Source organism: Thermobia domestica, chromosome 8, assembly GCF_964235325.1.
Source record: "Thermobia domestica chromosome 8, izTheDome1.hap1.1, whole genome shotgun sequence".
Lineage (NCBI taxonomy): Eukaryota > Metazoa > Arthropoda > Insecta > Zygentoma > Lepismatidae > Thermobia > Thermobia domestica.
In genome coordinates, this window is record NC_137461.1 from 264947575 (window position 1) to 264959978 (window position 12404).

The following is a 12404-nucleotide window of genomic DNA, read 5'->3' on the forward strand; positions in this document are numbered from 1 at the left end:
ACCATTTTGCACAATTATTCGCACTGTAACATACTTGGCAACGAAACTGCTGATGAAGTAAGTAAACGCGGGATTTTTCTATAGCCTCCGAAACTTAAACTACCGGCCACTACCTTCCTACCAGAACTAGACGAGCAACGACACCGAGAGTGGTATAATTTCTAACGGCTGACACGAGAAGGATCAGGTAAATATTACTGGCAGATTGAACCATCTCCTACTACCCGTAAATGGCCTCATTACTCCTCCTGGACACATGCACATCACATTTTATATAGTCGGCTCCGACTGCATACCGCCCAAACTTCCCTACAGAAGTACCCCCAGGGCATTCGGTACACTCCCAACTGCTATTGCCTACAGGACTTTGGCACCCTAAAACATCTTACTTACTCTTGTCCTTTTACTACACGTTATCGTCCTGTATTTCTTAGCTCCTTGCACGCTCTGCTTGGTTATGGTACTTTTCCTATCAACACCATACTTTCACTGAAAAACACCACAGTCATCTATCATCTCCTACAGCTCTTCATCCTCAACCAACTTGATCTCTAACTTTCGTCCTGTGGTTCCAGTAAAATACATCTACGCCATTCCCCTAATCTAACCTCGTTCTAGCAAGCATGCGTACTGCCATTGGTTTGTTCAAGCGAATCCCCGGAACATGAATGGGGAGGGAACATGAGTTCCCCCTCAAAAGAAGAAGAAAAGTCAGTGAATGAAGAGACTGGGACCTAGGCAAGGATGTTATAAAACAGAGGATCTGCCCATACAACAAAATCGTGAAGCCATACGTCACAGCTTTGCAACAGCTACTCTACCCACTCCGCGCCACTAAGATCGCAATGTTTCGAGCCAACAATCATGGCGGAAACGAGAGGAGCGAATCAGACGATGCTCGTTTTTTTTTTTTTTTTTTTTTTTTTTTGGCTTCATTGAGTTCATATGATGAAGATACGTATGGGCAGATCCTCTATTTTATAATATCCTTGGAACTAGGTCTGCACCTGAAGATGCACCACAGTTGAAGTTAAGAAAGAAAGGAAAACAAAACAAATGATGGTGGAGCATCACTGCTCCGCATTTTGAATTGTAATATCATGGAACCTAGAATATAAAAATATTTGGCAGAAAAGTGGAATGTATACACTATGAAGTCAAAGTGTTATCAGGTACACTTCACTAATTTGTCGTTGTTTCTAATCTTAAAACTATTTTTGTTTCTATAATATATTAAAAATATTTTTTTGAATCTGAGTTTAACGTCTCTCTCAGCGGCAAGGCTATATGAGACGGGATCTACTGATTAACGTGAAATCCGAACCACATGAGCTCCCACCGGGAATCGAACGCGGGTCTCCTACGCCAAAGGTGCTTACGCTAACCGCTTAGTCACGGAATATTAGTTTCGTAAGGCTTCTGTTTTCCATGAACTTGCTGCACCTTTTCAGATATATGTCACATTTAATTCTGGCAAATGATGGATTTGAATAGACATAAATAGAACCAAGATGCATTCTAGTTTTTAAAATTAAAGTTTGCTATTTATTGTTTTAGAGGTATGATATACAAGAAAAAACATAAGATGCAGGACAGAGCCGGATTTAATGATTTCCTGCGTCTAAGTCGAAAGTTGTTTGCCACCCCTCACTCCGACGTACAAAATCTTAATACAGTAAACTAAGCAATTTTATTTGGTGCTGGTTTACTTTTGGCGCACCACATTTTGGAAGATTTACAGATAAAATTGAATACTTTGCATGAAAAGACATATTTATACAGAACATACTTCTGAAGGAGATAGAATTAAATACATAGTAACACACCAGTATTGTAGGTTTACAAGTGTAGGGTTACTAGTGTAAAATCATTACTAGTACTTTATGACGGATAAAATAAATGAATGCGTATGAAAGACGACTGGTTAAATACAATTTTCCACTGGCAGTATATTTCTGCACAGTACATAGGAGCTGTATTTTATGTTTACAAGTGGAGGGCTACTAGTGCACTAAATCTTGTGAACCATGACAAGTGCCACTAAATCTCGTATCATTGTCAAAACTTAGTTGTTTTCACTATCCTCGCGTGTGCGTATAAGCACAGTCCCTGACGCGCCTGCTCTCTTCAGACGCACTCCCTCGCTTCGATGGGCCCCACAGCTTTGTCCTGCCCTGATTAGGTTAGATAGCATACATGCTTTTTAGTGGCCACCTAGAACATGCTGGTTTGTGGTTTTGCACTGTAGTTTTTATGCCATACATCCGCGCACTATACTTATACGCAAATCGTATAAGAACTGTAATTCTTCAACAATTACTTCTGATGGCCCAATTGATTTTTTTCTATGCCAAGTGAGATATTTTCACGTCGTCCAGCGCAAATCATTTATTTATTTATTTATTTATTTATTTATTGTAACAACACAACAGGCGTCCTGCCCATTTACAGTGTTTGTTTACATATATGGTAAACTATCATTATTTTTACAGAAGAAAAACATACATAAATTTTTATTGTTTCATTAATTAACTCAGCTCATCATACTACAAATTGTATTCCTAAACATTTTTTCAGACATATTGAATATGTCTATCATTTCACACTTTTCTTCAACATTATTGTAGTGAGAGCTCATTCTCCATAAAGGGGATTTATACAGGATGTCAGTGTGTGCTTTCTTACAGTACATGGTACTACTATTGCTTAACCTCGTTCTAGACATCGGAACATGCAGAAATATATTAGAACTTAGTTCAATGCAATCAATTTTATTATTTATTATTTTATGTAGAAAAACTAAATCATTAACATACCTACGTTGCTCTAATGTCGGTATGTTGAAATTGTTTGTTAGTTCTGGGTATGATATGTATGCTGAGTACATTCCAGTTTTTTTTTATACATTAGTAATCTCAAAAACTTGCACTGCACTCTTTCAATCATTTGGATATATTTTCTATTATGAGGAGTCCAAATAACAGAAGCGTATTCCAGTTGGGATCTGATATACGGATAATATAGTTTCAAAATTGTCATGTGGCCACAGAAGTCTCTACTTACACGACAAACAAATCCAAGATTCTTATAAGCATTGTTTGCAATAGTTTCAATATGATTTGCGAAAGACAGTTTTGGGTCGAAGGTAACACCAAGGTCTTTAACAGTTTCCGGCCTACAAAGATTTATACCGTCAATAGTATAATCATAATTTATTTATTTTCCTTTTCTAGTAAATGTAATAGCTTTACATTTAGTTATGTTTAGACTAATTTATTCACGTGGCACCAGTGTTTTACATTTTCCAAGTCTTCCTGGAGGTTTTTACAGTCTTCAAGTGATTTAATTTGAGTATATAATTTTAAGTCATCTGCAAAGAGTAAAGTATGCGATTTCTTGATGTGCTTAGTTATGTCATTGATAGTGATGAGGAATGATAAAGGTCCAAGGTTTGATCCTTGCGGTACTCCCGATGTAGCATTAAAATTGTTGGAGATATGACCTTTGTAAGCTACAGATTGTTTACGATCACGTAAGTATGATGTGAAAAGTACTAATGCTTGCTTAGAAAGATTCATAAGAGCTAGTTTTTCAAGTAAAATGTCGTGGTTAACTAAATCGAACGCCTTTTGAAAGTCTGTATAGATTACATCCACCTGCCCCCCTTTGTCTAGTTCTGAAGCTATGAAGTTTGTTATAATTGTCAAATTAGTTGAAGTGAATCTATTCTTGAGAAATCCGTGTTAGTATACAGAGATACTGGATCTAACATGATTCAGTAAGCGATTGTGTATTGTATATTCATAATTTTTTGCAAATGGGGATAGAATTGCAATTGGTCTAAAGCTTTCTATATTTTTAGCATTGCTAGTTTTTGGAATAGGACATATCAAGTTTTCTTTCCATCGGTCTGGAAAGACATTAAATTTTACGGACATGTTTAATAGTATATGTATAGGATGTTTTATGATATCAATAGTTCCCTTTATTATGTAGGGTGGGATACCATCAGGGCCACACGCTGTTCTAGATTTCAACCTTTTAATGGCATTTTCTATTTCTGATATTGTTATGTCAGTGATTTGGAAAATATCGAGTGATATACTTCTAGGTTCGTGTGACATTAGGGCATCAGTGTTATAACTCACAGGTTCATGATTGTAAACAGACTTAAAATAATGTGCAAAAGCCTCCGCAATATCCCTGTTACACTGTAGACTTTCACCATTATACATAAGGGGGCCATTAGTCAAATGCCTTGTTTTATTTTTAATAAAATTCCAAAAGTGTGTTGGATCATCTGCTATGCAATTCTCGGAGTTAGCTACGAATTCTTTGTATACTTTCGCAATTTTTGCCTTTACCTCCGTCCTTAAATTATAGAATTTATCACGGTAATATGTATTATTGTCTATTGTGTTCTTCCACTTTTTGTGATAGTACGATTTTTGTTTGATTTTTCGAATTATTTCTGAATTAAGCCAGACAGGAAAGATTTTATTACTGGGATTCTTTTTTACTTGGAATGCATTGTTTAAATACGTCGTCAATTAATTGATAAAAAGTTTTTACAGCTTTATTTACGTCATTTAAATATGAAAGGCAATTCCGATTAACTTTTGAAAGTTCTAAATACAATTTATGATAAACAGCTTTTCTGAAATTAAAACCAGATGATCTATTGTTTATTTTTTGTTTCGGAAAACGTTTAACTGAAAGCGCTATAATTAAGGGAGGATGGTGATTGTCTATAGGCACCAATGGTGAATTTTCGCGGTTTACTTCAATTTCGCATGCATTCGAGAGTACTAGGTCCAGTCAGGGCCGGCCTTAGATGGTGCGGGGCCCGATTGGGAACATTTTGCGGGGCCCCAGGTTTACAACTAACTTGCACTAAGGTCTGTAGAAGCCCCCCTCTCTCTCTCTCTCTCTCTCTCTATATATATATATATATATATATATATATATATATATATATATATATATATATATATACTGCGTTCTTCCTGCTGGTCTAGTGGTTAGCCCATGTGCCTGTGGTGTACATAGTCTCGAGCACGATTCCCGGTGGAAGAGCACACAAAATTAAATTTCATAATCACTCCCTTTCATTAATCATCCTTGGTTACTTGAAAAATTCTTCGTGTCATATCTCCTTGGCGATGATTCTGGAAATAGCCATAGTTTTTCATTGAGGGTAATGTAAAAATTATCTAAAGTTGATGGTATGATGTGCAGCTTCTTCTGTTGAATCGTATTTTACATAATAAACTTTGTGGCACTGATAATACGTCTTCAAATTTCAACTTTAAAAAAGGTGCAGAGATGAAACAATGCAATCTTTACTAAATCACACGTCCTGAAAACGAAAATGCAATCAAGTTGTTTTTTTTTTTTTTTTTTTTTTTTTGTATCATCCTCAGATTTTCTGCTATGGTAATGATGATTAACTACTGACAAGAGTAAATGCAGTTTGATATAAAATAAAAGATGTTTATGACGATAAATTCTAAGTTTCAATAAAAGAAATACATGTATGTCATACTTAACATTGCAAATACATCATTTACAAACTTAAGTATATACCGTTATTGCGTATTTATATACAGGGTGTTCCGGGAAAGCCGACAATCTTTGCATATGTGTTCAGAACCTCAATACAAGAAAAACTCTGCAACTTTGATCGAAAATGCTTAATTACGGAGATAGGGATAATAAAAGGGTATGGGGAATGACCAATTCCAGCAATTACTTTTAATTAGCTCTCTCCTTGTAACTAAGCGTTTCCGACAAAAGTCGCGAAAAAAAAAACATTTTTCTTGTATTGAGAACCTGAACACATGTGATAAGTTTGTCATTTTACAACTGGTACAACCTGCATGTTTACTTACAAACTTGGTTAAGAAAAATGATTAATGGCAAAGGCAGTTTCGAAATATTTTCACGTTTCGAAACATGTTGTGGAGTCCTCTTTCAGGAGGAGCTAACAATAATCTCGCATCATGGACGGGTCCCATTTCCCTTTATAACGTTTATCCAACTGCAGAATGTGCTGATGAAAACACTCACCCTGTTCACTGCTTATGGCAACTAAGTTTTCAGAGAAATGACTCAAATATAAATGCAGACAGTTAATGAATTTTAAAATAATATTTTACCCTTGTGCCTCGCAATTTTTCAATAAGGTTCTGTACCAGTATTTCATAGGTGATCTCTTACAAGTAAATCTATCGATATCGAAATCTAGTCTTCTGACCAAATTAGCAGAGAAGTGTGGTATATCAAGAAACGAACGTAAGCAAAATTTAAAGTGGCCACATGGCCAAAAACCTGATTGAGCAGAATAAGCCATAAGAGTGTGTTTCAAGTTTGAAAATTTAATTTTATTTGTAAAACGGGTAAAGGGATGAAAAACAAAAACACATTAACCGACACCGGGAGGACATAGACATCTATTTGAAGATATGCTTATCATGGTCGCTGTCTTGAAGTCGGCCATCTTGTATCTCGCTCGACTTTTTTTTTTTCCTAAATAGGTAGGGGGCCATGTAATATCTCAAATTGGGCTAGACTTTTACGAGAAATACAGTGGTGCAGTCTGTTTCCATAAGTTTATATTTGTAAGATATAAGAAATCTTTGAACCAACGAATTCATATCAATGTGCATTTCATTATGTATCTTTATGAAAAGAATTCAAATCAGGGAAACCTAATGTATGCTAGTGAGAACGTCGTAGGTAGCTACTTATGAAAGATGTAATCAGCTTGAAATCGTTATCCACTGCAGAGAAAATGGTGATGAGATGATCACAAACCTTAAGGAACTAATGGAAGATGGATGACACATTTCCATTGGATTATTCGAGTTAGAAGACAATTCTTCATAAGCAGCCACGCACTAATGTACGTTCGGTTTTCCTGACTTGATTTTAAATACATCCACAGGATTTTTTCGCAGGAGAGGGCAAAATTTGTCCTTTGGTTTTGTATTTTTATAATAGCTTAGGAGAAAGGATATGCAAAGAAGTTGTACTGAGGCTGATTTATTTGATACCATCTCAGAATTCACGGTAGTATCACATGACAATCAGTAAGAACGCTAGGAACTTTTACTTAGTGGAGTATTGAAAATAAAAGAGGGTGAGCATCCAGAATAATAATATACATTTTTACACAAACTCAAAGAACACAATATTTTTACGCTCATGGGTGTGTGTAAGGAGATTCGGAGGAGTGTTAGGGGTTTGCGGTGTGTGCAGAATACTAGTTGGACATAATATCTAGTTTTACAACAGAAGTTGTAAAAAAAATAAAGAAACTACTGTAGTATTATATTCAGAAAATATTTGCTTATCCCCGAAAACTTAATACAAACTACTCATTTACTTGTTAGGGACGGACCATACCCTCCCTTGTGAAATTCATGGATGTATCTGTATTTCAATATGTTGTTTGTACTTGACAACCGAGAGTAGCAGAGCCTCTTAATGGTACCATAGCCACTTGGTCAAAAGACCCGCGATCAGAATGGCATGTATTAATTACATGTATTAGGAGCAAAATTTAGTCATAGGGACCATACAACACTTGTTTGTTCTGCGGCCTAATATGCTGTTAAAACGTCACTGGAGAGTAGATTAAACTGGAGAGTAGAGTAGACAGCTCTAGCGCGGGGCCCCCTTAGGCGCGGGGCCCGATTGGAAGCAAATGGTCCAATCGGCTTAAAGCCGGCCCTGGGTCCAGTGTACGGTTATTGGTATTTTGTATATTATTATGCATAGTTAAATTATAGAGTGACAAGAAATTGAGGAGGCTTTTACATTTAATGAGTGAAGTCAAACATAGAATTGCTAATTTCCGGTAGGTTGAAGTCCCCAATACAGAGAATAGAGTTACCCATTGGGCAATTACTTTCAATGAATTGATAGAAGTTTTCGTAAGTGCTTACTTTCGATTCTGGCCCTATATACAAAGCACAAATATACACAACTAATGATTTGTTTATAAGTTTGATTAGAACACACAGGGAATAGGAGGCAATAAGAAGGAAATTAGTGAAAGAACTATATCAACGGATTCACGGATATCAACATAACGGGACTTAAGTTTTTATAACAAAAGAATATTTACATCGCTTAGTTATTAAGAAAGATAAATGTTTGAATTAAAGAAAATCAATAGGGTGGGTGGGAATAAGTGTGTGGAAAATTAACTAGGCGAAGAGGATGCTTCCTTTTTCTTCTATGAATAGAATAAAAGGTTAGGTTCACTGCTAAATTTTAGTGTATGTCATATCACATAAGATTCACTAGTCTGCAATCTTGCCATTAAAACTGCAATCAGTATATTTCATCTCGTCTCAATATTTTCTTTCAGGTAAAAACGTATACAGATAAAACTGAATATTTCCATTTTTTTTTTTTTTTTTTTTTTTTTGTAAATGAAATAAGTTAATTTGAAATGAGATTACAAATATTCAACGTGTGTTAGCAGAAGCAGAAGCCTGCTGGGTAAGATCCTGCACCGACATACGAGTTTCACGTTTTTTCCTAGTATATTAGTAGACAATCGATTAAAATATATATTTAATTGTCAAAATCAGGTGGGCAATTGCACCCTGTTTCCCCATGTTGTGCATCGCCCCCCGAAACAAAATCCTAAATACGCCACTGGTGATGTCGAAAGGTGGCGGATGAATGTCAGTTCTCCAACTCATGCTGTGCTATTTTAAGCAATACCTACTGCAATTCATTACATATTCTCTTCTTTGTCAGTAAATTCAATCTTAATGCCTTAGAAAGTATTTCTTACAGGAGGAGTTACACTACTTGATACAGATTAATCTTAGTAGGGCTTACTTGATATGGGTATAACACACGTTCGGATGCATGCCACTAAAACGACTGTGCGAAAAACAGAAACCTAAATATAGCACGAGTACTAGGGGCCACTAAAAAGTATGAGTACTATCTAACCAAGAAAGGCCAGGAGCGCAGCAGGAGGGCCCGCGCAAGAGTGTAAGGATGTGTCCGCAGGGAGCAGGCTCGTCAGTGACGGTAGGTATGCATGTAAACTAATAATTACGTAAAGGGGTCAAATCACCATGTATTTTTATTACTTATATATTGCTCTTCTGAAATAACAGGTAGTATTCCTTGTGTAAATTTTAGAAATATATGCAGACCTAAAATAGGACAGCATCCTTCATTAAAAGAATAATCTAGACATATAATCATTATTTTATACCTCCTTTCTCTTATTTCTTCATAAACGAAATCACAATAAAAAAACGTGAAAAACTAACTTTTAAAATCTCGCATCTCATATAAGATAATGTAAAAGCAGAACAGTTTTATTGCTGTCCTGTAAAGTTTGGTTTTGATGAGTTACGAGGTTTTGCACTTTCGCCGTCGAAGTTGGGGTCAGCTCAACAAGGTTTGAGTTAGATGCTAAAACAATATGAAGTTCGTTGATGGTGGGTTTATGTATAACAGTTTCAAGGATTGATGAAAAAGTTTGGTTACTTTGTTGGGTTATGATAATATATACTATTGCTATATACTGGTGATTGTAATTCAATAAAGAAGCGGAGTGAATGTTACAATAATAAATTACTGGTTTGATAGCGAGTGTTATGATAAGTTTGAAGATACGCTAAGAAGAAGACTGTTCATTCTGGTCTGTTATTGTCTATGTTTGTTTGGTTTCATGTAATAGTTGACAGATTTGACGTCGAAATTATTGGTGACAGTGTAGTGAGGTTATTTTCGGAGACATCGGGCACCATGCAATGGGTACTTCTCGACCAATCCAGCCACCTGGAAATGTGTTGTCCAAAGCCCTTCTAACGATCGTGGCTTAGTGAGGAGAGGCACCATCCTGCTTCAGCAGGATGTTAGGTTGCATGTGTTCTACCTATGGAAATGCAAGCCGTTACAACATGTCGAGATAAACGGTCGCGGTGATTGACGCGTCTGAAAAGAGAAACGGTCCCACCACACGGTCATAAAGTAGACCCACATCACGTTTACTTTTCGACTGTTGCGCAGATTTTCCCGACTTATGTGCAGGTTTTCCGAGTCCCATATCCGCACATTGTGTCTGTTTACCAACCCGGACATATGAAAGCACGCTTCGCCCGAGAACACCACTTTTGTCAGAAAGGATTGTTCCCCGTCGATGAGATTCAATATCTTAATCGCAAATTCTTTGCGCTATGGCCAGTCATCAGGTTGAAGCACATGCAGCAGCTGCAACTTGAAGGATGTAACTTGAGTCGCTTGTGTAGCACCCTGTGCACCGTATTCGGTGGTAGCTGCAACTGTCAAGAAGTTTGACGGACTGATTTGATTCGGCTCCGAAGAAATGCCTGTTGCGTCCTTTCTACATCTGTTTCACTCGTGCTCGCAAGTCCAGAACTCATGACACTTCCGGTTTCCTTGAACATCGTGTACCACTGCCAGATGGTCGGAAGTGATGAGGTGTGCATCTGTAACGCGTCCGGAAATTTCGCTGGAGTTGTGTGGCAGATTTGTTATCTATCCACTATTTCACATAGTGTACTATCTCCTGGGCGGAGGGGATTTCGTCAATGCCTCACCTACAAAGAAAAAAATAAAAACAAATGAAATTAGATAAGAGAGATTTGTTGGAAATGTTAGTATAGAAGATGTGTGTGAACGTTATGTTGCAAGCCGCATCTTTCTATCTAGCCCCATTTCTGACTTACACGCGATCAAAGTTGAAAAGATCATTTTGGAACACCCTGTATTTCTATTACATAAACATCCCAGGCTGTGAGTAACGCTAATTCCTAATAGTTACCAATAGCCGCTCTGTCACTTTTGCTGCCTGCTTTTTTTTTTAATATTATTATTTGAAAAAGGATAGTGATGCCTACCAGACTAGATTAAGAGAGCTATCTTGTCTCTGAAAGGCGTCCTGAAAGCACAGTCTCGTTTCGAAAAGTGCATCTGTTTCTAGTGAAAGATCTCTGTCTCGTCACGAAAATTCTGTCTAGTCTCGTCTCGTGGCCAGCACTAATGGTCATGTAGAACATGAACATACATTATTGTTTATTAGGAGGAATGATCCGAAAGTAAGGTTACGAAGCCTGCAGTGAAACGTGTATGTATTATTTCATACAACCATTGCAGCTAAGAGATAGTACATATATTAGGTTATTTTTCTACATAGTCTCCGTATTGGTTGGAGCACTAGTCGCATCGCGGGATGAGTTTGAAAATTCCCTTCTGGTAAAAATCCTGTCCTTGCGTGTTGAGCCGCGTTGTCACAAAGTGTTTCACCTCCTCGCCTGAAGCGAAGCGACAGCCCCCGAGAAGCTCCTTCAAGTACGGGGCATTTGAAGGAGCACCTAGGAGGCCGTCGTACTGTTGTTCTGAATCAGCTCCTGCACGCGAGATGTGTTTAAATCTGTTGATGCCGTGCTGGGTCGGCCATTGCACTCCTCGTTGGTGACGTTTCCTCTACCCGCCGCAAACTTTCGACACCATTCTACGACATGCTGACGAGACATTACGGTCTCTACGTAAACCTTTACCAGCCGAGGGTAAATTTCAGCTGCCGTGACATGTTTCGCCTACAGAAGCACAGTTAGTTCTTCGCGAGACAAGTTTTCCAAAGAGTCGCCATTTGTATTTACCTACAACGAGCGCCGTAGGTGATGGATGACTGAAACTCTGCACAGTTGCCAACTTCATGTATTAAAATTACCGCACACTTCTCTTTCTCTGTAGCAGACGAAACTCCAGAAATATCGACCTTGTAACCTTCATTTCTTTTGCTCCCGCGTATTGAGATATTAAATATTAATAAGGTTGCAATTACTTACACGAAATCCAAGTATTTGTTCCGTGTCAAACACAATACATTTATTGATTAAGCAATATGTACACAGTTTACTTTTAGGATAGTGCCAACACACATGAAGCATGCTGCCGTTAACAGCTCGTAACAATGTTTAGAGCATTAATACTTATATAAGCGGAAGTTAATGGGGCAAAATAAAAAATGTTCTATGTAATATTAGAACTTTTAATTAAGCATCATTTTAACCTATTTTATAAAGCAATGCTAAGGAGAATAACTAGTACAAGGTGTTTCAAAACGAATATCGGCGTATTAAAGCTTTTTTAGTACTTAGTACATTTAATGTACAATTATAAATAATATATCAAATGAAAGAGCAACTCGAACAGTTTTTGCTACAAGTGTTTACTGCGAGCACCTTTCATCACATGGCACACATGGAGTCAATAAACGAGAAAGGCTCATAAACTTTCCGCCGGGATATGGCACAAAACCATTCAATTTAGGGGAGCCTCGTTGCAACTGTACCATTTCGTGGGGGATTTGCTGACAACCAGTTGCGAACATTATGAGT

The 12404-nt window shown here is 37.3% G+C and overlaps 1 protein-coding gene across 2 annotated transcripts in view; it reads left to right on the plus strand.

The window, feature by feature from the left end:
• The first annotated feature begins 1016 nt into the window (after nucleotides 1-1016).
• The window catches only part of LOC145692010 (uncharacterized), a 58189-nt gene continuing 46801 nt past the window's right edge, over nucleotides 1017-12404 (plus strand). For both annotated transcript variants that reach the window (XM_081767309.1, XM_081767310.1), the window contains exon 1: nucleotides 1017-1172. The gene's annotated coding sequence lies outside the window, so the exon portion shown is untranslated. The remainder of the gene's footprint in view (nucleotides 1173-12404) is intronic.